The sequence below is a fragment of the Chionomys nivalis genome, chromosome 21 (genome assembly GCF_950005125.1).
Source record: "Chionomys nivalis chromosome 21, mChiNiv1.1, whole genome shotgun sequence".
Taxonomy (NCBI): domain Eukaryota; kingdom Metazoa; phylum Chordata; class Mammalia; order Rodentia; family Cricetidae; genus Chionomys; species Chionomys nivalis.
The window spans coordinates 35,178,609-35,205,319 of record NC_080106.1 but is presented as its reverse complement, the minus strand read 5'-3'; the positions used below and the strand labels follow the sequence as shown (position 1 = coordinate 35,205,319).

At 47.4% G+C, this 26,711-nt stretch overlaps 1 protein-coding gene and 1 pseudogene across 4 annotated transcripts in view; both read left to right on the top strand.

The window, feature by feature from the left end:
- The first annotated feature begins 328 nt into the window (after window positions 1-328).
- Chd9 (chromodomain helicase DNA binding protein 9) overlaps window positions 329-26,711 on the top strand; it is a 216,184-nt gene continuing 189,801 nt past the window's right edge. For 3 of the 4 annotated variants that reach the window (XM_057754378.1, XM_057754381.1, XM_057754376.1), the window contains exons 1-2: window positions 329-400; window positions 22,962-23,087. The gene's annotated coding sequence lies outside the window, so the exon portion shown is untranslated. The remainder of the gene's footprint in view (window positions 401-22,961; window positions 23,088-26,711) is intronic. The other variant, XM_057754379.1, reaches the window with a different exon arrangement.
- LOC130864020 (60S ribosomal protein L18a-like) lies at window positions 21,361-21,875 on the top strand (annotated as a pseudogene).

The following is a 26,711-nucleotide window of genomic DNA, read 5'->3' as shown; positions in this document are numbered from 1 at the left end:
TGAAGGCTGATGGTGGAAAGGAAAGATCCACAAGCCCTGCCAGGAATATCCCAAGGTGGATCCCAGGTCAGAGGCCCCGGCCTGACAACTTCTCCACGCCTCTAAGAAAAAGTACAGCAAATTCCGCTCCTCACGCTCCCCAAGGGGTGAAGGTGGACCAGCCCAGGCCGGATCTGCGCCCCCGGGCTCCGCCGTGTTGGAAACCGCCCACGTGGGAAGGCCCAGCTGCATTTCCGCCCTGCACTGCGCTCGCACCTCCCAACCCCTGCCCGCGCTACTGCCCCACAGCCACGAGGTGGCGCCTGTGCTCTAGTGGGCGCCAGTCTGGAGCCGGCGAGGGAGACAGATGGAACCGGAGTCGTAGGGTTCCGGGGACTGGAGGACAGCGCCGGCAGCCAAGGTAGGATTCCTCGGGCGTGTCCCTAGAATGTCTGAGGCTGGGGTGGGCTGGCGGCCGCGGAGCTCCGTTTGCGGTCTGCATTGATGACCAGCGAGGACAGAGCGGCCACATGTGCTGTTGCCTCAAGAGGACCTGGAGCCCCGCAGTCCCAGAGCTGGGCCTAAACTGAACAGAGCCCCAGGTCTCTGGCTAGCACCCAGACATCCTCCACGAGCCTGGGCCTCGGAAGGCATGCCCAGCCTCCGCACAGTAAGTCCCCAATACAGAAAGGAGGTACTGCTGTCCCAAGGTGCCTCCAGACGAGCTGAGGGGTGAGCAGAGAACTGGGCACTTCTCAAACTTGGGCATGCATTGGCTGTTGGTAAGACATGCTACTGTCTGGGTTCCATACCCCACCTCCACCCCGAAACCCAGACGTAATTGGTTTGACTTGGACGTGGGCATCTGAATATTAAGAACTTCCCCCGGGGATCCCAGCTTGCAGCCAGATTTGTAGGCCCTTTGACCGAGAGAGTTCGAGAAGAACCGAGGGTGTCTATTACAAGCCCGGAAGGCTTCTCCTCTTCCCTCTCCTCCCTCTTGCCTTTTCAGCCAGCAATTACCTCTGCCTTTGGGCTGTCAAACTCAGTGTGACAAGCCAACACCCCACCCCAAAGGGTGGAACTCAGAAATACCGTGTGAAAGGGCTCCCCACGTTGGTAGGAGAGAGGGTCTCCCCCACCCAGTCCTAGATAAGTGCAGGAGCTGAACCAGAGTGCCCTCATTATTCTGAGAAATGGAGCCAAGTCAGCCCGGAAGAATCTTTCCTTCTAGTAAAAATGGCCTCGTGTATCTTATGTAACAGTCAAGTGTTACCAGCAAGAGTCTGGACTCTCCAGATCCAGCCCTCCCTTATTTATGACCTTAGCTAACTCACTGAGCCACCCTCAGTTTACCCATCTATAAAATGGGTACAGCAGTATAAGCACTCTTATGGTTGCTGTGGGAACCATTAAGACTGAAAGCATGTGTTTACCGAGGATCCCATGCCAGGCGCTGAACTTCCTCTGCACTGTCATCCTGAACCCTCACCATAACCCACACAGGGTCACGGATACCGTAACCCATCCGATAGCTGAAGTACTACCACAGACACCCCACTTTAGTGTCCAAAAAGCTGGTGCTCAGAGAGACCAAAGGACTTGCTGAAGGCTGTAACGTGATCAGAGGCAGATTCTGAGGGCTAGGAATGTAGTGTCGCTGCCGGAGGGCTTGCCAAGCATACATGAGGCACACACACATACATGAGGCACACACACAGACACGAGGCACACACACACACAAAGCAGATCCCATATTTGTGCCCAGCCTGACTCTAGCCCATGTATAAAAGGAAATCAGACAATGAGGAACGTGGGGACAAACACCTAGACCAGGGTGGACCATGATATGTCTCCCTATCCCTTGTTCATTCCCATGGACACAGGTAAAGCCCTTCCGTGGGAGTTCCTCAGTCCCTCAGCGGAAGCATAAACATTATCCAGTACTTACTACGTGCCAGGCAGGTTTCCTGGCACTAGCAGTAAAATGTAGCTAAGGGGGGTAAGCCAGCCCTCGGTGAACTCACACCCAACAACGAGAAAAGCTAGAAGCACACCGCATCAAAAATGTTGTCACCCAACACTCCTGCCCCAAGCTGAGGTCCAGCAAGGTTTGTCATCTCCTTTCAGCTCTCGATCTGCCAACAGTCGCTGGCTTACGATGGCTCAAGTTCTGGTTTTCTGGCTTTACTATGGATATACAAGAGCCGCGTGCGCTTTGTGCAATGTGAACTTTACTTCGGTTTCGGTCTTCATCTTTCCTTGGACCAGCAGTTCACAGAAGGTTCATTTCTTGTTAGTTGGGGCAGCAGCAAGGAGCTGCATCACTCAGGCAGCCATGTGATCAGAAGGGGAAACCCCTATAGGCTCCAGAGGGCCCTGTTGCTGAGCTAGCGTTTTCAACAGGTCTGTGCACGCAACGCACCTCCGACCTGCAATGTTTTCGGCTCTTGGTTGGTTTGTGGATACTGAGGTCCATCACAAGTAGAGGTTATTTCTGTAAACTAGTATGTGTTCTCTGGTCTGTTGGATACCACAATTTCTTGTGTACGTTTGTACTTTTTCTTGGTGATGTGGCTGATTACAGTGGTCCCGGATCCTAGTGCCGGAGTGCTGACTGATGTCCCAAAGCACAAGAAGTCACTTAGGTCTTTCCTGAGAGAACTTATGTTGGGAAACCTTCCTTCAGGCAAGGGTTGCAGGCAGGGCTGTTGGCAGAGGGCGGTGCTAAGGAAATAGCATATATTAAGTATAATCTCTTGGGTGGGGAGGTAAGCTAGCATGTCCAAGGCTCTGGGTTCTATCTGCAGCACCACACATATGCAGATCTTCAAACATTAGCATAAAGCCAGGTTGTGTGTTGATCTCAGGTGGGAACAGAGAGATGAGGTGCCCTAGATAGGACGCGCAAATGTGTGATGGTCTGCCGGTGACCAAGATGGGGGTAAGATAAGGTTAGAGACTTCTGCTGACCCAATGGGCAGGGAGTGTGGTGGTCAGAAGGAGCAGAGCTGCACTGAGAAGTGTGCTGAAGGGAGTCTGGGCCAGGTGGCGTCGTGCTTGGTGGCCAGATCTTATTTCATCCGATTAGTTCAATAATTCTGGAAGCCTGGGCGGCACCATTTCCACCTTTGAGAGATGACAGAATCAATGCTCTGTGCCATTAAGAGAATTACTCGCCGTGTGTGATGGCGCATGCCTTTAATCCCGGCACCCAGGAAGCAGAAGCAGGTGCATCTCTCTGAGTTTGAGACCAGCTTGGTCTCTGTTCTGCCTGCATCATGAGCCCTCAAGGAGTCCGAGTTCGTATGCAAAAACAAGGAGGCTTTATGGCAAACTCAAGCTTGGGCTCTTGTTCTGACATGACAATTGGATCAGGGAGAGCCCCGAGCTCAGCTATGACAGGGTTTTTAAGGAGTAAAGGATGGGTGGGGGGAGGGGAATTCCGGATTCAGATGGGGGTTGAACTCCTGATTGCCCAGGAATGAGGTAACAGAAGTCTTATCAAATGGGGATTGGTACTAGCATTGCTGTAAGGAAATTGGCAAACTATATACAAGTCAGATAAGCTTATCTTAATGTTCTAGAGCATCTAATACTCGTTTGTCTCAATTCTGATTGGTCCCCCGCAGGGTACAGTTTGTGGCTTTTCCTGGTTACTGTAATGGAGAGGCTTAGTCCCAGTATTTGTTAGTCTGCATCCTGTCATGGCTACACTGATGTTCAATCTATGTATTGAATTCCAGGACCGCCAGAACTACATAGAGAGACTCTAATTTAAAGATAGATAGATAGATAGATAGATAGATAGATAGATAGATAGATAGATAGATAGATAGATAGACAGACAATAGAAGTACTCAAAAATCGTATAGCTGGGATGTCTAGAGTTGGGATTTAGGGCTGTAATCCTTAGTCTTGGGAGGCAAAGCCAGGAAGATTATAAGGGGTAGTCTGAACTACTTAGGGAGTTCCAGGCAAGCCTGGACTATAGAATGAGACAATGTCAAATTTTTTTTGTAATTTTTTTGATTTATTTAACTTTATTTTATGTGCATTGGTGTGAGGTTGTCAGATCCCCTGGAACAGGAGTTACAGACAGTTGTGAGCTGCCATGTGGGTGCTGGGAATTGAACCTGGGTCCTCTGGAAGAGCAGTCAGTGCTCTTAACCGCTGAGCCATCTCTCCAGCCTGATGATGTCATTTTTTAAAACGTTAATCTGCAGGTGAATAACAACACAGCCCCGCCCCCCCCCAAGTGTCTCCCCCAGCCACACACCAGCACCTTACCCCCATCCTACAGCCTGCCTTATACAGTGTTCAGAAGACTGCGGTTCAGACCTCAGCGTACCGCTGCAGATTTGGTTGGGAGGCACCAACGACTGAGCGGTGGCCAAGCCGCCAAGCATGAGACCAGCAAGACAAAAGCAGGAAACTCGTGTACTTTTTTAAATAAAAGTATTCCTGGCATAAAGACATCAGTGTCTCCTTGCAAGGCTCTGGGGTGAGTGCCTTGGGCACAGAGTGCCTCGGATACGGCTCACAGATGTACTGGCAGGGATGGAGAAGCTCTGATTCAAGTGTCCCTGAATTGTATGGGCTTGGCGTTCAGAACCCGATCCGATCCATGAATAGCCAGGCCTGCCTCTTGTCCCTGCCTATGTACCAGGGCTCTAGTCACCTTTTCTGTGAAATTCTTTTTTTTTTTTTTTAAGATTTATTTATTTATTATGTATACAGTATTCTCAGTATTCTGTCTGCATGTATGCCTGCAGGCCAGAAGAGGGCACCAGACCTCATTACAGATGGTTGTGAGCCACTATGTGGTTGCTGGGAATTGAACTCAGGACCTTTGGAAGAGCAGGCAGTGCTCTTAACCACTGAGCCATCTCTCCAGCCCTCTGTGAAATTCTTGATCTTGGCTAACCATGTGACGATAGTTGTAGTTATCCAAGTGTGCCCCTGTAGAGTGAACACAGCCTCAGAGGAGGGTTGAAGAAATGAATCTAGCTTTTCGGTCACTGAACTTGGGGGTCGGGGGGGGTTGTATAATTGAAAAGAAGGTTTTAAAAAATTGGGAGTCTGGGTATGGTGGCTCATACCTGCAATCTTTGTACCCAGGAGGCCAGAGCTAGAGGATCCCACAAGTCCAAGGCCAGCCTAGGCTTGAACTCAAACCCAAACAAATTTTTTTTTAAATATTTTTTTGTAGTGTTAAGAACAAATTCAGGCCAGGTGGTGGTGGTGCACACCTTTAATCCAAGCACCCAGGAGGCAGAGGCAGGTGGATCTCTGTGAGTCTGAGAGGTCCGATCTACAGTGTGAGTTCTAAGACAGCCAAGGCTGTTGTACAGAGAAAGCTTTTCTCAAAAAAAAAAAAAAAAAAACAACCCAAAAAACAAAAAACAAACAAACAAACAACAACAACAAAAAACCAAGAGCAAATTTAGGGTCTTTCCTGTGCTAAATGAGACCTCTACCACTGAGCTACTAATGTCACCAAATTTAGCTCCCCAAGCGCTCCCCACCCCCACCCCACCATCCCTAGAGTATCCCTATGTTAAGCAAGCTGACCCAAATTCCTGGGGTCAGTTGATCTTCCCGCCTTTGCTTCCTAAATAGTAAGAACCCTAATTATGTGCCTCCCCCCTGGTTGGCTTCATAGAGTTTTTTTGTTTTTTGTTTTGCTTTTTTGGTTTTGTGAGACTGGGTCTCTCTGTATCTTTGGAGCCTGTCCTGGAACTCACTCTGCAGACCAGGCTGGCCTGAACTCAGAGAGATCTGCCTGCCTCTGTCTCCTGAGTGCTGGGATTAAAGGCGTGTGCCACCACCACCTGGCTTTTTTTTTTTTTGTGTGTGTGGGAGTTCTTTGTTTTTTGTGTTTTGTTTTTTTTAAGATTTATTTATTATGTATATAACATTCTCCTCGATGTATGCCCGCACGCCAGAGGAGGGCACCAGATCTCATTACAGATGGTTGTGAGCCACCATGTGGTTGCTGGGAATTGAACTCAGACCTCTAGAAGAGCAGTCAGTGCTCTTAACCTCTGAGCCATCTCTCCAGCCCTGGGAGTTCTTTAATGTATCTTATAGTTTTACCTTTTTGCCGGGCAGTGGTGGCGCACGCCTTTAATCCCAGCACTCGGGAGGCAGAGGCAGGCGGATCTCTGTGAGTTCGAGACCAGCCTGGTCTACAAGAGCTAGTTCCAGGACAGGCACCAAAACCACAGAGAAACCCTGTCTCGAAAAAACCAAAAAAAAAAAAAAAAGTTTTACCTTTTTAATTTTTTACTTTAAGGTAGTAAAACAAACTACACAAGGATGGGCAGTGTCCAGATATGAGCTAGGGTTGTTTTGTAGGCTCTTGAGCCAGAATTTTAGGGCCTGAAGTTCAGAGGGAAGGTCAGAGGGAAGAGGCAAGGTAGCCTAGGGTGTTTCCCCTGGAGTCTGCCGTTGACCCTGGGTTGCTGAGAATTCATCCTCTCAGACACATCTGGCCGAGCAGCTGTTAGGCATACTTTGTGGCCTGAAAATGACCTACGGCAGAAGGAAGTGGGAGGCACCAGAGCCTCTGGGTGCTCTGGGGAGACGGGACAAGGCAGTCACAGCAACTGCTTACACGGGGTGTCTGACCTTGCCCTCTGGGGGTGCCTCTCATTGGCTGGTTTCTTGTAAGATGATTTGGGTGGCACCAGAGATGGTGATTGGGATAGGCAGGGCTTTTCCAGTCTGTGGTTTCCCTCCTGCGCTGCCTAACTTGCCACCCTCAGGCCTCATCTCTTTGAGGAACAGGTGCTCCACCACACAGGCGTTTCACTTCCTTGACTCGCCAGATTTTTCTTTCTGACTGCAGCCAATTAGTAGAAGGCTCCTGGAAGTGCTAAAATGTTCCGGGCCCAAGCTTGTGAACCAAGAGCTTGCGCTCCCAGCCCTCTGTGACTCTTGGCTTCTCCCCGTTTTAACTGGACAATATTCTTCCAGGGGAGTGTTTAACAGGCCGGAGTAAATGTGATTATTTAATAACTTTGCTAAAGTCATTACAATTTTTGCACAATCCCCATCACCTAAGAGAAACAAACCAAAAGTCACCAGGATGGTATCCTTCTTTTCCAAGTCAATACAGGGACTCAGACAAGAGGATCCCATGTGCAGGCATCCCGAACAGTAACAGTAACAACTGAACCCTTGGGGGAAAGGAACAACTTAGAAACATTGTATCATGTTTATCTTTATACTTGCTATCCACACAGGCGAAGCCTTACTTGGGTTTGTAAGTGTAGAAATAATACAAAGTTGCTTTTGAAATGAATTACTCTGGGTGAACTCTGGCAAGAAGACTGGAATGAGATGCTCTGAATTAAGTCCAGCAGAGGCAAAGGTACCAGCTGTGGCACACACCTTTAGTTCTGGTGGGCAGGAGGCAAAGGCACGGATTGAGGCCAGCCTAGTTTGCATAGCCAGTTTCTGACCAGTTTCTGGCCAGGCGTGGCTACCTAGAGAGACCCAGTCTCAAAACAAAAAAAAAAGCAGGGCAGGCCTAGTGGTCTTGCATAATCCCCAGTATTCTGGAGACAAAGACCTTGTGACCAGGACAAGCTGCTAGCTGGAATCAGCCAACTCCTGTTTCAGCAAGAGATTTCACCTCAATAAATCTGACAGGGAGTGAGCCAGAAAGACACTTGAGGTCAGCTGGGGCATGTACATGAAGGGGCTTCTGCGCACAGGTGTGCTTCCGTATGTGAGCCTACATAATACAGGTACACATGAACAATCCAGTTAATGTGGGGTGGGGTGTGCACACTTTTAATCCCAGCACTTGGGAGGCAGAGGCAGGCAGATATCTATCTCTGAGTTTGGGGCCAGCCTGGTCTACAGAGTGAGTTCCAGGACAACCAAGACTATCAGAGAAACGAGAGAGAGAGAGAGAGAGAGAGAGAGAGAGAGAGAGAGAGAGAGAGAGAGAGAGAGAGATCCAATTAATGAATTAATTAGCCAGAATAGAGTAATGGTAGCTATGCCTGTAATCCCCATCCTAGGGAGGCAGGAACAGAAGGGCTGGAGAGATGGCTCAGCAATTTAGAACACTGCCTGCTCTTCCAGAGAACTCAGGGTCGATTCCCAGCACCCATAGGCAGCTCACTACTGTCTGTAACTCCAGTCCCAGAGGACCCAAGGGCACCAGACCTACACAGGGTAGGTAGACACACATGTAGACAAAATATCAAAACATACAAAATAAACAAACTTTTAAATTAGCAGCAGAGTGGTGGTGGAGCATGCTTTTAATCTCAGCACTCTGGAATCAGAAGCATGCAGATCTCTGAGTTTGAGGCCAACCTGGTCTAAGAGCGAGTTGCTAGACAGCCAGGGCTGCACAGTGAAACCCTGTCTCAACCCCCACCCCCAAAATTTAGAATGTGCAACAAGAACATAAACTAAATTAACTGATAGAAATCATATGTCACTTAAGGAAAAGTGTTAACCAGTCTAGAGCGATGGTTCAGCAGTTGAAGAGTACTGACTGCCCTTCCTGAGGACTCGGGTTTAGTTCCCAGCACCCACATAGCAGATCATAACTCTCTATAACTCTAGTTCCAGGGGATCTGATGCCCTCTTCTAACATCTGTAAGCACCAGGCAAGCACACGGTACATGTACATACATGCAAGCAAAAATGTTCATATATATAAAATAATTAATTAATTAATTAATTTTTTTTTTAAAGATGAGAGGTATAAGAATTTGCCAGGTGCTGGCAGTGGCTGTGCATGCCTTTTGTACTCAAGAGGCAGAAGCAGACAGATCTCTGTGTGTTTGAGGCTAGCCTGGTCTACAAATTGTGTACCAAGACAGTTGGGGTTATTATACAGAAAAACTTGAAAAACCCAACTAATAGTATAATAATAATAATAATAATAATAATAATAATAATAATAATAATAAATAAGCTAATAAGGCTGCTGTCTATGGAGTACTTGCCCTGTGTTCAGAGCTCTTTAAAAATATGAAAGAGTTCATTTTATTTATTTGTGTAAGGTGCTGGGGATGGAACCCTGGGCCTTATGTAGCATACTAATCAAGTACTCGCCCATAAGCCACGTTCCATCCCCAGACCTTGTCAGTGTTCTTTCTCCTCCTCTTCTTCATCGTCATCATCATTTTCTGTTTTGGGGCAAAGTTTCACTCTGTAGGCCCTGCCTCTGCTTCCTGAAGACTGGGATTAAAGACGTGTGCCACCACATCAAACCAGTCCTGGTTTTGTTTTTTGTTTGTTTGTTTGTTTGAGACAAGGTCCCACTGTGTAAGCCCTGACTGGTCTCAGACTTCATTCTTCCAAGTGCTGGGATTACAGGCCTGTGTCACCTCACCTGGCTATTTAAATTGTCACGTAGTAATTGAGTGTGTTTATGGGGTGTGGTATACTACTTCAATATTCTTTTATAGTATATGATGTTTAAATTAGATTTTGCTGTAAGTACTTACCATTTCTTTGTGATTGTCATTGTAAGTTCGAGGTCAGTCTGGGTTACACCATGAGACTCTGAAAAATAGCTTGAGAAATGGTCCGGTGATTAAACGCACTTGCCATCCGTCCAGATCACCAGGGCTGTATCCCCAGCACCCAAGCCATAGGGCTTCTCACAACAGCCTCTAATTCTACCTCCAAGGGGATCGGATGCTTCCTGCCCTCAACGGGCCCTTGAACTCACATGCACATACCAGTAATTAAACTAATAAAAATAAATTTGAAACAAACAAGCACACAAAAAGTGTGTCTCCTGTGCAGCCCTGTTCCTGTGCCCACCCAGCCTCCTCTCTCTGCCTTTGTCTACCTGCCACCAGTCTCTGGTGACTGCTGTTTTCTTCCCTACTTCTGTAAGACTAACATCTTAGGGGCTTTCTTTCTTTTCTTCTTTTAGCTTCCGTATACGAGTGGGAACATGTAATATTTGTCTCTCAGTTTCTGACTCATTTCACTTCACATAATATCCTCCAGGCTCATCCACATGGCCATAAATAGTAAATTAATTAATTCAACAGTGTCTCCTGTAGCCCAGACAGGCCTTGACTTTAGCCCAGGGTCTCTCAAGAACAGGAATTACAGATGTAACCAACCACACCCAGCAAGTAGCAAGATTTTGTTCTTTTTTTTTGTGTGTGTGGCTGAATAATATTCTGTTGAGTATACATACCACATTTTCTCTTGTTTATATTTGCGTGTGTGTGTGTGCACAGCACATATTATTCATGTGCTTGTTCACTGGTGAAAACCTGGCCGATTTTTTTCTTGTGGCTGTCATGACTAATGCTGTGATAAACATGGGAGCGGAGATGTCTCTTTGACACCCACTTTCCACTTAGTTGGAATCGCCAGACCATTTGGTAAGTCTGTGCCTAGCCTTCATACTGTTTTCCATAGTGAATGTGCCAATTTACATTCCCACCAGCAGCAGAAAAGGTCCCCTTTCGCTGTGTTCCTGCTGGCGACTCTTCTAAACACTTTGTGTGTATACTTCATCCTTACTTCAGCCATTTAGATTAAAGACTATTCAAATTAGATACTGTTGTTAGCTCCATTCCATTCCTGAGAAAAAGAGTTGAAGGAGTTAAAGAAATTCACGTGGAGCCAGTGTGGTAGTGCGTGTCTTTAATCTCAGCACTTGGGAGGCAGAGACTGGCAGATCTCTGTGAGTTCAGGGCCAGCCTGCTCTACAAAGTGAGTTCTGGGACAGCTAAGGTTATTGCACAGAGAACCCCTGTCTGGAAAAAAAAAACAAAGAAACCAAAAGTTTGCTTGGAGTTAGAGCCGATGAGGGACAGCCTGGGGGTGAGCTCAGGTGGTCTAACTTTAGAAGTGAAGGTTAACACCTTCATAGCCACGCCCCCTCCCCTGCCACCACTGCCCTAAGGGCCTCAGGCATGGTGGGCCACTGGTTTCTTATTAATCTACGCCAGCTGGGGCTTTAAACATTTTCCGAGATAGGGTCTTCAAGGCAGGCCTGGAATTTGGAATCCTCCTGACTCAGCTCCTGGAGCAGCTGCAATTCCAGGGCCATCAGGCCTATTTTCAAACCTAGGGCCTCTGAAATGCTCGCCACTCTTCTGCTCCTGAGCCCATCGCCAGCCTTAATCCCAGTGCTGCACTGCTCTTCACGGGAACTGAGAAAACAAAAGAACAGGGAAAATGATACTTGAATAACTGAAGTAAAATGTGATTTTAAAAAAGGGTCTTTGGCTGGGCGGTGGTGTCTCACACCTTTAATCCCAGCACTTGGCGGCAAAGGCAGACAGAAGGTGGAGCTCTGTGAATTTGAGGCCAGCCTGGTCTACAAAGTGAGTTCCAGGACAGCCAGGCCTGGTATATAGAGAAACCCTGTCACACACACACACACACACACAGAGAGAGAGAGAGAGAGAGAGAGAGAGAGAGAGAGAGAGAGAGAGAGAGAGAGAGAGAGAGAGAGAGAGAGAGAGAGAAGCAAGGAAGGGAGGAAGGAGGGAGGGAGGGAGGGAGGGAGGGAGGGAGGGAAGGAAGGAAGGAAGGAAGGAAGGAAGGAAGGAAGGAAGGAAGGAAGGAAGGAAGGAAGGAAGGAAGGAAGGAAGGAAGGGAGAAATAAAAGGCAAGGAAAGAAAGAAAAGTTAGAAAGTTTCCTCCTTTCACTCCCTTGCCCTCTGGGAGCCTGGCCACGGGAGGCCTTCTCACCTCTACCTTCCCCTTCACCTCCTCTCCTCTCTTACAACTGAAGAAAAAAGTTACTCCTTTAAAAAAATTGTTAAATTAAATTTTGGTTTTGAAACAGTTTATCACTATGTAACCCTGGCTGGCCTGGAACTCAGCTATGTAGACCAAGGGTGGCCCGAAACTCATGGAGATCTGTCTATCTCTGCTCTGACTCCCAAGTGCTGGGATTAAAAGATTGCACCACCATACCTGACTATAAATTCTCTCTCTCTCTCTCTCTCTCTCTCTCTCTCTCTCTCTCTCTCTCTCCCTTCCTTCCTTTTCTGAGACAGGGTTTCTTTGTGTAGCCTTGACTGTTCTGGAACAAGCTTTGGAATTAACTTTGTAGACCAGGCTGATCGCAAACTCAGAGACCCATCTGCCTCTGCCTCCTGGCTGGGATTAAAGGCGTGCCTCACCACTGTGGCTTTATTTTATTCTATATATTTTGGTTTTTATTAAGATTTATTGATTTTGTTTTTTTAATATGCAGTATTCTGTTTACATGTCTGCCTCTAGGGAAGAAGAGGGCACCAGATCTCCTTACTAATGGTTGTGAGCCACCATGTGGTTGCTGGGAACTGGACTCAGGACCTCTGGAAGAACAGCCGCTGCTCTTAACCACTCACAGAGCCGTCTCTCCAGCCCCTTATTTTAATTTTTTCATCACCACTGTGCATGTGTGGTGGTGGCCAGAGAACAGTTGGTTCTCCCCTTCCACCATGGAATCAGGTTGTTGGGTTTGCATGCTGGGCTCTAAGGCATGATGCTGAGCCGTGGTGCTCCCCCTTTTCTTCTCATGACGTAGTCCAGACTGGCTTTGAACCTGAGGTAACAGTCCGGCCCCTGCCACCCTGGCACTAGGATTGCATGTGTGTGCCACCAGGTGGGCCCCTCGTTCATTCTCTGTCCCTCTGTATCTGCTACCTCTTGGCTGTAGTGCTTTCTCCTGGAGCCTCTCTGATTTCTGTCACACCAGTCCTGATTTCCACTTGGGGACAGAACACCCGGTTCTTCTGGATCTTTGCTGCTGTGTTTGTTCTGTTCGTCATCATTGGCACTTTTCCCCAAGCACAGGGCCTCCTTCTTCCTTATTTTCTCTTAAACTTACAGTGTTGGTTTTGTTATTGATTTGTTCTTTCAGCTGTCCAACAACTCATCCTGGGCTGGGTGATAGATGTATTGAAGGCTCGCTGCTTAGTCAAGTCAAAAGGGAAGCAAGACCGGGGAGCGTCTCTGTGGTAGAACACCTGCCTATCACGGGCAAGGCCCTGGTTTCAGTCCCCAGCATACTGGTCACCTTTAGAAAGGAGAAGGAGCCTTGTTTACCTCTGTGGGAGAAACCCCTCTTGGTCCACGTCACACAGGGCTAGAGGTTGGTAGTCAGAAACTTTGCAAGCCAGGAGTGGAGGCTCTCTAGTGCAGTCAGAGATAATCAGACCAGCAGAGGCTGGGGAGGAAGTCAGAGCAGGAACATTAAATCACAATGGGAGAGAGAACTGCAAAACAGCCTGACCCCCTTCTGTGAACCGGGCAGCACATTCCTTCCCCAGCGGGGAAGCCGGATGACAGGGCGCGCTCTAGTTAGAAGATTGGTATTCATGGAATCAAACCAAGGTGAGCAAGATAAACGATTTCATAGCCAGGAGAGCCCCAGATGCTTGTGTCCTCTAAGAGGAGTCCAAGATTGCAGCTCCCCTGGTGTAATTCCCCATCCTTGTGCCTGTGGCAGATATGATTGGTCAATTTAAGACCGATTTCCTTCCTGTTACTCTTGAGTACCAGCCTGAAAAGCCTTAACAAAAGTAGCTTTCTAAAGGGGCTAGTGAGGTGGGTGGCTCCATGAGTCACGGCTCTGCAGTGCAAGGACAGAGATCAGAGTTCGGATACCCACACCCACATAAAAAGCCAGACAGACATTCTCGTGTGTGTGTGTGTGTGTGTGTGTGTGTGTGTGTGTACGGAAATGGGCAGATCTCTGTAGCTTACTTCAAGCTCCACGTTCATTGAGGACACTGTCTCAGTAAATAAGGCAGGAAGGGTCTGAAGTGGCTCAGCAGGTAAAGGCACCCAGCCAGGCCAAGCCTGATAACCTAAATTCAGGCCCTGGAACTCATGTAATGCATGGAAGGAGAGAACTGACTCCACAAGCTGCCCTCTAACCTCCACATGGTACCATGGCATGTGCCCCCTGATGATGATGATGATAATAATAATAAATTTTAAGATTAATAAGGTGGAGAACAATGGAGGAAGAGGTCAAGCACAGCGGACCTCTGGTCTCCACAGGCACATGCATAGACAGGCATTCCTGTACATATATGTACACACATGTGAGCATTTGCATTCAACACACAGGGGAAAAGAATAAGGAGGGTGGCGGTAAGGAGAAAGAGAGACTTCCTGGAAGCTCTGGCCAGACCTCAGAGTTGCCTGTGTTGCTTAACGAAGTTTCCAGAGCTGCCATTAGCCTGGACAGCATGAGACAACCCAGGCTCTCGGAGAGCAGTCCCCTGGCGCTGCCTCCGAGCATCTACCATGTTATTTCTGTCTGCCTGTGATTTCCACCGCTTTCATTAATGCAGACTGCCTGCTTGCTTTCCCTTCTCTCATTGTTAAGCCTTGATTTGATTTCCAGGCCTTGCTTGGCCAGCTTTGTCCCGAGACACATCCTGTCCCGTCCTTAAGGACTTTTGCAGATCAGTAACCATGGATGTTGTGTGTGTGGCTTCCACTGGAAAATTACACATTTTAACCAAATGTATAACCCCAAGCAGCAGCTTCATAGAGTCAGGAAGTACTCTGCTGGCTGAGGATGGAGCTCAACCGTTCCGGTGCCTGCCTCGCATGCACAGACCCCTGGGTTCCATCCCCAGGACTCCATAAAACCATGTCTGTAACTCTAGCTCTTGGGAGGCGGTGGTGGGAAGATCACAAGTTCAGGGTCATCCTTGGCTATAGTGAGTTCAGACCAGATTTGCCACATAAGTCTCCAAAAAATGAAGCAGCAACAGTTTAATGTGATGTATGCTTTGTTCTACTGTAGAAATGGCAGCGTTGCAGGGGGGGTTGGGAGGGTTTTTTGTTGTTTTATTTTCAATTTATTTGTTTGTGAGCAAGTAAGCCTGTGTGTATGTGTGTGCAGGCATGTGCAGGCCACATGTGTGGGCGGTGGTCAGAGGCCAACTCTGCAGAGTTGGTTCTTCTCATCCACGTTGCTGCTGAAACAGGGTCTCTCTGGTTTCTGTTGCGGTGATAGGCGCTTTAGGCTGTTTCTGGTCTCCATCTCCCAGCAGGACTAGGGTTCCAGATGTGAGCCACCTTTTGGTTCTGGTTCTGGGGCTCAGTCTCAGATCTTTAGGCTTGCATGGCCAGCGCTTTCCCTCAGTCATCTCACCAGTCCATGGAAGTTTTAAACTGTTGATGGCTGCTCTTGTTCAGCTGTGACCTAGGAGTGGTGTACGAGAACCACTGGAGAGCAGTGAGGCCCGCAGGAGAAATGACACTTAGATACTCAACTGACATATCATAGACACATCATAGAATTTCTTTTTTTTTTTCCAGTGCTAAGGATGGAACCCCCCAGGCCTAACTCTTTCTTAGTTTGCTGCTTTTGAATATTGCTTTTGCCATGCCAATTCTTAGCCACATGTGGTGGTCTCTTATATTCCCAGCCCTTGGGGTGCTGAGGCCTGAGGATCATGAGTTTCAGGCCAGCCTGTTCATGTATAGGGCAAGACTTTGTATCAAAATAAAAAGACACCAGACAGACATACATAACAGAGAATTCAAATTCCTATTGTTTTGAATTTAGAGGGTGCTCAGGGTCGGGGTATAGCACCCTGGAAGAGCGCTTGTCTAGCATGCTTGAAGCCCTGGCTTCCATCACTAGAGCAGAGTAATAAGCACATGCTGGCACAGCTTCTTCTTCTCTGACTGGCCCAAAAGGAAAAGAAAAAGAACGTGGAGCTCTGGGGCTTCCCAGCCTCCGCGAACCCTCTGAGAAGAAAGGTGGCCCAGTTTAACAAGGGAAGCTTCCTTCTCACCCTGAGAAGGCTGCCAGTCCGGTGGAAGAGGCACACACTGTTCCTGACCTCCGGGAGCCTGATTAGGGCAAGCACACAGACTCCTAGCTGTGACTGTGGCCCTCTGCCAGTCGGCAGGTAAGGTGGGCACAGCTTCAGTCCAGCTCCACCAGACCTGTGCGGGGACAGCTTCTGGATTTGCCTTTCGTCTGTTTGTCTCAAGGATTGATTTTCATTTTTAATTATGTGTAGGTGCATCTGTGTCTGCCTGTGGGTGTGTGCAAAACAGTGAGATCCTCCAAAGCTGGAGTCACAGTAGTTGTGAACTTGCTGGTGTGGGTGCATGCTCAGAGCCACACTCTGGTCCTCTGGGAGAGCAGCAAGTGCTCTTAACCACTGAACCATCTCTTTAGTCCCAAGTTTACTTGTTTTTAATAGAACACACACACACACACACACGCATATACACACACACACACACACACACTACTTTATTACCCTTTTTGTGGAGACAGGGTCTTGTCCCTCTGACTGTCCTGGAATTCACTGTGTGGGCCAGACTAACCTCAGATTCACAGAGCTCTGCCTGTCCCTGCTTCCTGAGTGCTGGGATTAATGGCATGTGCCACCATGCCTGGCTTTGTTACCTTTTTAAAGATTGATTAATTGATTTTGTGTGCCTATTTGAGTTTATGTGCAATACATTTGTGCAAGAGCCCACAGAGGCCAGAAGGCATCTGATCCCTTGGAACCAGTGTAACCTACCATGTGGGTGCTGGGAAACAAACCTGGGTCCTCTGCAAGATCAGTAAGAACTTTTTTTTGTGGGGAGGGGAGGGGGTTCAAGACAGGGTTTCTCTGTGTAGCCTTGGCTGTCCTGAACTCACTCTGTAGATCAGGTTGGCCTCAAACTCACAGAGATCTACCTGCCTCCCAAGTGCTGGGATTGAAAGTGTGTGCCACCACCGCCCGGCCACAATAAGAGCTCTTAACCACTGAGCCGTCACTCCAGTCCCTAGAAGACACCTTTGTGGAGTTGGTTCTCTCCTTCCTTCCACCATGTGGGTCTCAGATATGGCGCTCATTTTTCTAGACTTGGCAGAAAACTCCTTACCCACTGGCCCAGAATTTATGTGTTTTTAAAAATAGTTTAAATGTACAGAATTGATGCATTAGTCCAGAGTTATCATATAACCTTAAAGTCCCCGTATTTCAACGTCTTGCATTACTATAACAATGACATCCTGTATGATATATTTGTTATAAACCAGCATTCATATTTTTGTGGTGGTGGCGATGGCGCTAGGCTTCAGTCAGCATCCTAGTTAGTCCCAAGCCCAAACACTGACTCTTTTGTTGTGGTTCTGGAGACTGAACACAGGTCTCTGGCATGCTAGGAGAGTACTCTACCATCGTTGCCCTTTGAAAGATTTCTTAAAACGAATTGATGTTGAAGCCCCTGTAAGGGCTGGTTCATTCCCCAGATCCACTCTCGCTGCCTGGCTGTGCTCTTGAGCAAGTTACTTAACCTCTTGAGGCTTGGTTTTCTCAGCTAAAGAGCAGAACCAACACCGCCACCGAAGCCTCTTGAGTGCCATGCGCGTATCATGGCCCATATCAGCATCTCTTGTTGCCAGTGTTAGTCTGGCCTGCAGATTCTTCCAGATTTCCTTCTAAGGTGACAAGACTCTCGTGACAGTGAGTCACCACCTCTCTGGTCACCTCCTCTTCCTTCCCTTCCTGCCTTCTCACCCACCTTCTGCCTTCTCATCTCATCACACTCTGACAGATAAATTGCCTGCTTGGTGTGGCCCGCCACCAATCCATACCGTTGTTCGTCCCTGTCTCCTCAAACCCACCAGAACCAGCACATCTGTCGTGACACTTACTGTCCCAGAGCCAAGCAGCATTTGCCACCTCAGACCCCGTGACAGCCAGGGCTGGCAGCCTCCCTTCTGAGCAAGGCTCCTCTCTCATCTCTCTCCTGAGTTCTGTCACTGACCTCCTGGTGCAAACTTGTGGGCTGGGCACCTGTGGTGAGCTTTGATGAGACAAAAGACCCTGCATCACTTCCATTAGTCTCCGTGTAGCTGTGAGTTTTCTGGTGGTAAAAATATACAAGTCACACAATTTACCCCTTTAGTTCTGTTGAGGTGGTTATTGGGCCTGAGCCTAGGGAGTCCTCTCTCTGTACGAGGTGTGTGTTCTGTGTCAGAGCCATGTTCCTACCTGTTGACAGTTGTATTGTTTTTCTAGTTCACAGTTAGTGGATTAGTGATATTGAGCATCTCTTTTCTTTTGGTGTTTTGAGAGAGGGTCTCCTCTCAGTGGTATGATTTCAGGTGTCACACAGTGCCATTACACCGCTGCTGGCGCTGAGCCTGTTTTTCAGGTACTTAGTTCTCATTTGAAGATGTAGCTGTTCGAGTCCTTTGCTCCTGTTTTACGGTATGTGTGTGTTAGGTGCATGCATGTGTGTGTATGTACATGTGTATGTGGCATTGTATATGTGGGTACATGCATGTGTGTGCGTATGTATGTGTGTGGTCTATGCATATGAGGCTAGAGGTGGACTTCAATATTTTGTTCAATCCTCCTCAATTTTTTTCTTGTTCTTTTTTTGATTTATTGATTTTATGTGTATGCAGGTATATATGTCTATCAGATTTCCCAGAGTTAAGGGTTACATGTGGTTAGAGTCAGGACGTGGATGCTGGGAATTCAACCTGGGTTCTCTGCAAGAGCAACAAGCAGCGTTTTTAATTGTTGAGCAATCTTTACAGCCTTCCAGGTTATTTTTTGAGACAGTGTCTCTTACTGGCCCTGGGGCTCACCAATTGGCTAGATTAGCTGGCCCAGGGATCTTTCTGTCTCCACCTCCCCAGAGCCGACTATGCTTGGGTATATGCCAGCCCAGCTTTTTTTGTTTGTTTGTTTTTGTTTTGTCTTTTCGAGACAGGGTTTCCCTGTGTAACAGACCTAACTGTCCTGAACTAGCTCTTGTAGACCAGGCTGGCCTCGAACTCACAGGGATTCACCTGCCTCTGCCTCTGCCGAGTGCTAGGATTAAAGGAGCGCACCACCACGGCCCGGCTACCAGCCCAGCTTTTTACATAGGTTTTAGGGATTCAGACTCAGGTGAAGTCCTCCTGTGTACAGAGCAAGAACTTAACCTAAAGGAGCTATCTCCTCAGTTTCATTTGCCCATATTTTAATGAGGCTGGGTGTTTTGTGGTCGATTTGTAATTCTGTCCTAATTCTGGGTTATCAGGTCCTTGTCAGTTAGTTGAACCCACATCCTAGAGCCGCCTTTTCAATTCTTCCTGTTATTTGAAATATACAAGTTTGTTATTTGTCGTATTTGGTTATTTTTATTTATTTTGAGATTGTCTTATTCTGTAGCCATTGATGGCCCGCCTGGAACTCACTTTGTAGCCCAGGCTAGCTTCAAACTTTCGACTGTCTTCCTTCCTCGGCTTTCCAGGTGCTAAGATTACAATCGTGCACCCACAGCTGACACAGAAGCTTTTATTTTTTATTTTTATGTATTTATGTGTTTGTTTATTTATTTACTAGGCAGGGTTTCTCTGTGCAGCCCTGGCGCTTCTGAAACTCACTCTGGCCTTGAGTTCAGACTGGCCTTGAACTCAAAGATCTGCCTGTCTCTGTTGTCTGAATGCTGGGATTAAATGTGTGTGCCACCACACCTGGCTTGGGTGGTGAAGCTTTAGTGCATCTCGTCTGTTCTTCTCTTGCTTGTACTTTCGGTGGTGTGTCTAAAAACCCATCATCGATGTTATGCCATAAAGCCTTTTCTCATTCTCCTCTGAGGGGCTTAGTTTCTACTCTAAGATTCAGGCCTTCAGCATGTCTGAACTCTTTTCTGTGTGTGATTGGCAGTCAGGGTCCAGAGTCAGTCTTTGGTGTGTGGATGTCTAGTTTCCCAGGTCACTTGTTAAGAGACTTTCCTTTCCTGGGAGCTCTGGTGTCATGTTGAAATCGTCTAACTAAACCTGCAAGGGTTGGTTTCTAGGTTGCTCTCCTTCTCTACTGGTCTACAATAGTACCATATTCTCCTGAGTACCGTGACTCTACAATACTACCACATTCTCCTGAGTACTGTGACTCTACAATACAATACTACCACATTCTCCTGAGTACTGTGACTCTACAATACAATACTACCACATTCTCCTGAGTACTGTGACTACAATACTACCACATTCTCCTGAGTACTGTGACTCTATAATACTACCACATTCTCCTGAGTACTGTGACTACAATACTACCACATTCTCCTGAGTACTGTGACTCTATAATACTACCACATTCTCCTGAGTACTGTGACTCTATAATACTACCACATTCTCCTGAGCACTGTGACTCTATAATACTACCACATTCTCTTGAGTACTGTGACTACAATACTACCACATTCTCCTGAGTACTGTGACTCTATAATACTACCACATTCTCCTGAGTACTGTGACTCTATAATACTACCACATTCTCCTGAGTACCGTGACTACAATACTACCACATTCTCCTGAGTACTGTGACTCTATAATACTACCACATTCTCCTGAGTACTGTGACTCTATAATACTACCACATTCTCCTGAGCACTGTGACTCTATAATACAATACTACCACATTCTCCTGAGTACTGTGACTCTATAATACTACCACATTCTCCTGAGTACTGTGACTCTATAATACTACCACATTCTCCTGAGTACCGTGACTACAATACTACCACATTCTCCTGAGTACTGTGACTCTATAATACTACCACATTCTCCTGAGTACTGTGACTCTATAATACTACCACATTCTCCTGAGCACTGTGACTCTATAATACTACCATATTCTCCTGAGTACTGTGACTCTATAATACTACCACATTCTCCTGAGTACTGTGACTCTATAATACTACCACATTCTCCTGAGCACTGTGACTCTATAATACTACCATATTCTCCTGAGTACTGTGACTCTATAATACTACCACATTCTCCTGAGTACTGTGACTCTATAATACTACCACATTCTCCTGAGTACCGTGACTACAATACTACCACATTCTCCTGAGTACTGTGACTCTATAATACTACCACATTCTCCTGAGTACTGTGACTCTATAATACAATATTGCCACATTCTCCTGTGACTGGATCGTTAGAACTGCATCAAAGCAAAACATTATGCTTGGTTTTTTGTTTGTTTGTTTGGGGTTTTTGGTTTTTCCAGACAGGATTTCTCTGTGTAGGTTTTGGCTTTTGGAGCCTGTCCTAGAATTCACTAGGTAGACCAGATTGGCTTCAAACTCACAAAGATTCACCCTCCTCTGCCTCTGGAGTGCTGGGATTAAAGGTGTGAGCCACTACCGCCCAGCTATGGTTCTTATCTTTATGAGACTCAATATTAAGTCTTCAATGTCTGGAACATAGGGGTCTTTCCATTTCTTCCTAATTTGGGATGCAGTGGTACATATGTGTGATATACCCACATTAGAGTTTGCAGGTGTGTGTGTGTCTATATGCGCATAGAGACTAAGAGAAGAGAGGATGCCAGGTAACTTTGAAGAAATGGGTCCCTTCCTTTTGTGGGTGGCAGCAAATGCAGATGGAGCTCCATGAAGGCTTTGACACACTTAAAAGAGTACAAGGTGGTATGGGGTGCTGCCTTCTCACTCCGAAAGTGCCACGAACCACCACTGTACCAAATGCGTCTCTTTGCATTCAACCAACCATGTGGTAGCCAAGTCCTGCTTCTGGTACTTCCTGTCACCACTGAAGAAGATGAAGAAGTCATCAGGGGAGATGGTATACTGCGGGCAGGAGTTTGAGAAGCTGCTGCTGTGTGCAGAGAAGTTCGGCATCTGGCTACACTGTGACTCCCTCAGTGGCACACACAATGTGTACCATGAGTACCCGGACCTGACCATGACTGGCACCATCACACAATGCTACCAAGACATTGCCTGGCACCGTGCCAATGAAGGTGGAAGAGACTGAAGAGGGCAAGTGCTGCCTGCTTGGCCATCAAGCCTTTCCACTACACCAAGATCAAGTTCCTGTTGCCTGACGGCTGTTGCAACTCCAACACAAGTCTTGCTTCCCTACCAAGAGACTCAACAGTTTCTTCTAGACCCAGAGACACTCCCAGAGAGTCGAAGAAGAAAAGAAGAGGAGGAGAAGGAGGAAGAAGAGGAGGAGGAAGGAGAGAAGGAAGGAAGGAAGGAAGGAAGGAAGGAAGGAAGGAAGGAAGGAAGGAAGGAAGGAAGGAAAAACTGGGTTAAATGGCTCTAATATGTGATATCCAGCTACTTAGGAGACTAGGTTCAGGACTAGCCTGCCTACATAGTAAATAAATTCTCATTCATCTTTATTCTCTCTCCTTCCCTCCATCTGTCTGTCTGCTGTCTGTCTGTCTGTCTCTCTCTCTCTCTCTCTCTCCTTTCTCCCTCAGTGCTGGGTATGGAACCCTGGGCTTTAGGAATGCTAGACAAGTGTTTTTCCACTACTCACACCCCTGACTCCCCAGCTACTCTCTTCTTCTCTTTTTAAAAACATGTATTCATTTTTGGGGGGGTGGGAAGGTGATATTGTGCAGGAGTGAATGGAGACCAGAGGACAATCTGCAGGAGACTTCCCTTCTTCCATCACATGGGTCTGGGGATTGAACTCAAGTCCTCAGGCTCTGAGCCATCTCAATTGACCACTTTCTATCGAGAGAGAGAGAGAGAGAGAGAGAGAGAGAGAGAGAGAGAGAGAGAAATCCAGGCTTGAGTCCCTTTATATCCTACAGTCATCCCAGCAACCCTCCCCGCCCCAGCTCAGATTACAAGAAACAGCAGGGAGTTTTCACTTTCTGGGATAGGAATGGATAGCAAATATTGCCTCAGGTAGACCAGCAAAGGGATTGCAGAGACTAAGACATCTTCCCAGCACAGGCTATTGGGAGCAGTCAGAGCTGTAAGTCCTTGAGAAGCCCCCAGAACCCAGCACGGTAGAGCCCTCCTACCCGCCACAGGAATAGCAGAGCAGAGGAAGAAGCAAACCTGGTGCCCTCTGCCACACAGAGCTCTGTCTGAAGACTGCTGGGGACAGAGTGCCGCCAGTCCCCGTACCCGGGAGGCATCCTCTGTCACTCTCCAGTCTGGGGCTTTGTGACAGCAGACACACTTTCAGTTCTTTTCCAAGCCCTGGGTTTATTTTGCTTCTTGTTTTCCAGGCCTGTGGGATACTTATATAGCACCGAGGCACACAGCCTGTTCTGTGCCACTCTTAATGCCTGCAGAATTCATGAGCTCCGGAGTCTGAGACAGTGTCTGTCTCCTTTCCTACCTCCTCCTTCCAGGTAAGCCTGCTGTCTTATCCGCAGCTGGAAGCCCCCTCTACCACAGGGCCAGCTCCCAGGCTGCTTGCTTCACCCCAGCTGCAGCTACTGCAAGTCCCAACCAACTCCCATTCCCATTTCCATGGCAACCGAAACACATTTCCCATCCCTGCCTTTCTACTTCAGAAAGGAAAGCTATGACATGCCTCCTGTTCACGCTCCTGCTTGCTCTCTCTTTTTTATCTGTCTTTCTCTTTGGGCTGGCCTAGCGCCCACCATGCGGACCAGGTTGGCCTCAGGTTGTAGCATTCCTCCTACCTGGTTTCTAGAGTGCCAAGGTTGTTACAGTCATGAGTCACTGTGGCTGGCTTTTTACTTCTTGTATTGTAATTTTGAAACATCTTTACACAGCTCTGGCTGTCCTTGAGCACACTCTGTAGACCAGGCTGGCCTCAAATGCAGAGATGCACCTGCCTCTGCCTCCTTAGGGCTGGGATTAAAGGCGTGCGCCACCACCACCTACTACATCAACTTTGCTTTTGTGTCTTTTTGTGTTTTGAGTCAAGGTCTTATTTTGTAAGCCAGTCTGGACCCAAGGTTTAGAACTTTCCAGAAGACTTGGCCTGCTCTCTCTGATAAGTCAGTCCTGTGGACAGTCTACAAGGAGGAGAGTTAGGGAACAAGGGAGTAAATGAAGCAGGGCAGAGAAAGGCAAGGCTCTATTCACTGCCTACTTGTCCGGTGTATCCCTTTCATTTGGCTCTTGCTGACTTTTGTCCTTTATGACAAGTTGGCAAACACAAGTACAGTGTTTCCCTGTGTTCCAGAAGTGTGTTTAGCCAAACAGCCAACTTGAAGGATATTTGTTTATTTCTTTGCTTGGTTTCGTTTGGTTTTTGGTTGTTGTTTTGTTTTGTTTTTCCCAGACAGGTGTTAACTGACCCTAATAATCATGGCCAAATTAATTAAAGCAAGTGTTCTTTATTGTGTACATGGCTGTCTCCCCTTAAGGTGGGGTTCAAGAGGTCATCAATGGATTGATTGCTCGGGGGTTAGGGGTGTCTCCAAATGGGGGATTTGGCAGGTAAACAGGTAGTCTTACAGAAGCAGAACATAACAAGGTAGCCACGGCAGGGTAGTCATAACAACAGGCGATTATAATCAACTTCTGAAACAAAGGTTGGGTTTGTAAGATGGTCATAACAGCTTTCTGAAACAAAGACATGGTTGCTGTTTCCTGGAACAGGCAGTAGAGAACCATTTGTAGTTAAGGTTACAGGTAGGGCATAGCCCAATCATAAACAGCAATGAACTTAGTTTGTCTTCACTATAAAAATGGCTTTCAGACCTTAGATAGAGGAAGGCCAGTTCATCACAGGGTTTCTCTGTGTAGCCCAGGCTGTCCTGGAACTTGCTGTGTAGACTAGGCTGGCTTTGAACTCACAGAGATCGGTCTGACTCTGCTTCTTGACTGCTGGGATTAAATGCATGCACTGACACACCTGGCATTATTTATCTCTTTAGAGACAGGATTGCTGCGTGGACCAGGCTAGCCTCAAGTGTGCCTATCTCTGCTTCCCAAGTGCTAGGATTTCAGGACTGTACCCTCATGCAAGCCCTGCTCCATGTTAGAGGTGCTGTATGAATTTAGCTTACCTATTCGTTTCTAAATGGGCACTTGGAGTACATCTATTTCTCTTTGTTTTGTTTTGTTTTTTCTTAAAAAATACTTTTTAGATATATTATGTATGTGTATTATAGTGTTTTGCCTGCCTGATTGCATGTGAACTGGTGCCCAAGAAGAGGGCTTTAGATTCCCTGGGATTGGAGTTACAGATTGTTGCAAACCATCAAGTGGGTGCTGGGACTCGAACTCGGGTCCTCTGCAGGAGCAACAAGTGTTCTTAACTGCTAAGCCAATTCTCCAGCACTCTCTTTGTTTTCTTGAGACAGTATCTTGCTGTGGACTTGGCCTGGGACACCGTTCTCTGAGGACCACCAGTCCAGGACCCATAAGAAGTTTCTAAAGTATATGGGTGGTCTTTGGGACTGAGCCTTTCACTTGCGGGCTCTTACACCAACTCGAGGTAGTCAGCACTAGAATTGAATTGCACTGTAGGGGTAGTTAGCGTTGGAGTATTCGTTGGCATGGGAAAATGCACATACGCACATTTACTATTAGGGTTCTGTGGGAGGCACATTTTGGCAAGAAAGCATTTTCAAAAATTAACTATCTCATTATTTCTGACTCCACCTAATGCCCTTAACAATGCAGATAAGAAAGAGACGCGTAAAGTATTGGAACTGGTTATTGGTATTGTGTGTGTGTGTGTGTGTGTGTGTGTGATGGGAAAATAGAGTTTGTGTGCACAAGGGAGAGACAATGTTTGTCTAAACTTGGGTCTTTGTCTCTACAGCATGCCACCCCACCAACCCCTGCTGTCCATGTGAGTGGGGGGGCTTTTTAAGTCACTTATGATGTGCCTTTGAACACAACATGGGGGAGGAGCCCCCACTGGCTGTTCAGCTCTCCTCAGGAAAAATACAAGCTGGGTTTGACTGAATGACAAAAAGCAATCTGTGGATTCAGGAAGCGTAGTAAATACCGTGACTCTCTACAAATGCGCACAGCCCAAACAGCTTTTTCCAGTCTGGAAAAAAAAGAGATTTGTCTGCGCAAAACCAGTCAAGGCTCCGCCCCTCCTCCCTTGCTCCTGCTCCACCCCCACCTCCTGGCAAGGCCTCCCACCCTGCCCCAGACATTCAGTCATGGCTTTCATCCTGTGTGACTTGTAGTTACCCAGGACATAACATTGCCCAGGCTCTGGGGACAAGCACCAGCCACTCCCAGGCAGCTTTCCGGGATATCTGTCAGGGTGGGGTTTGCCAGGCATCTCTGATCTTGGCCAGGCCTGGATCCCAGCAAGGTTGTGTAGGCAGTAAAAGTTGGTCGAGTGTCCTTTCTCTAATTTGTCTCCAACCCCCCTTCCTTTGGCTTTTAAACATTTATCGTCATTCTACTCGCCTGCATTGGTACTTAGCAGGGGTACTAGTCAAAGGTGAGACTGCAAAGGCATTCACAGGGGGTGAAGGTGGCCTGAGAAAAGCTCCCAGTGGCCTTGAATGGCGTCCAGGTGGGAGCAAACCTGAGACGTGGGGAATCTCTATAGCAGAGAGCTATGCAAGGTCTCTTTCCGCACCTCATCTTGACAGAACATTTGCATAACAATTACTCTGCTCTTCGGTTGGTTTGCTGTGGGGGTGGTAGAGCAAGAAGACACAACCCCACCCCACCCCCCTTAGCCCCTGGTAATGACAAAGCCTACCTGCCGTTCTGTGTGCTGGGAAGGGCTCTGGGATCCGAATCAGAATTTCAATTGGTTGAAGGCTGACTCCCCTGAATAGGAAATGTTTGTTTTCCTCCCTGGTGGAACCACAGCATCTAGTTCAAGCCTTCCCAGGCAGGTAGTTGTGTCAGTGAGTGCAGAAAGAATGGAAGAACTGATAACCCTGGATACTTCTGTGGACTTCAGTTTCCTCCAGTTAACATATATATACATTTAACTGGGCGGTGGTGGTGCACACCTTTAATCCCAGCACTTACTTGGGAGCAGAGGTAGGCGGGTCTATGAGTTCAAGACCAGC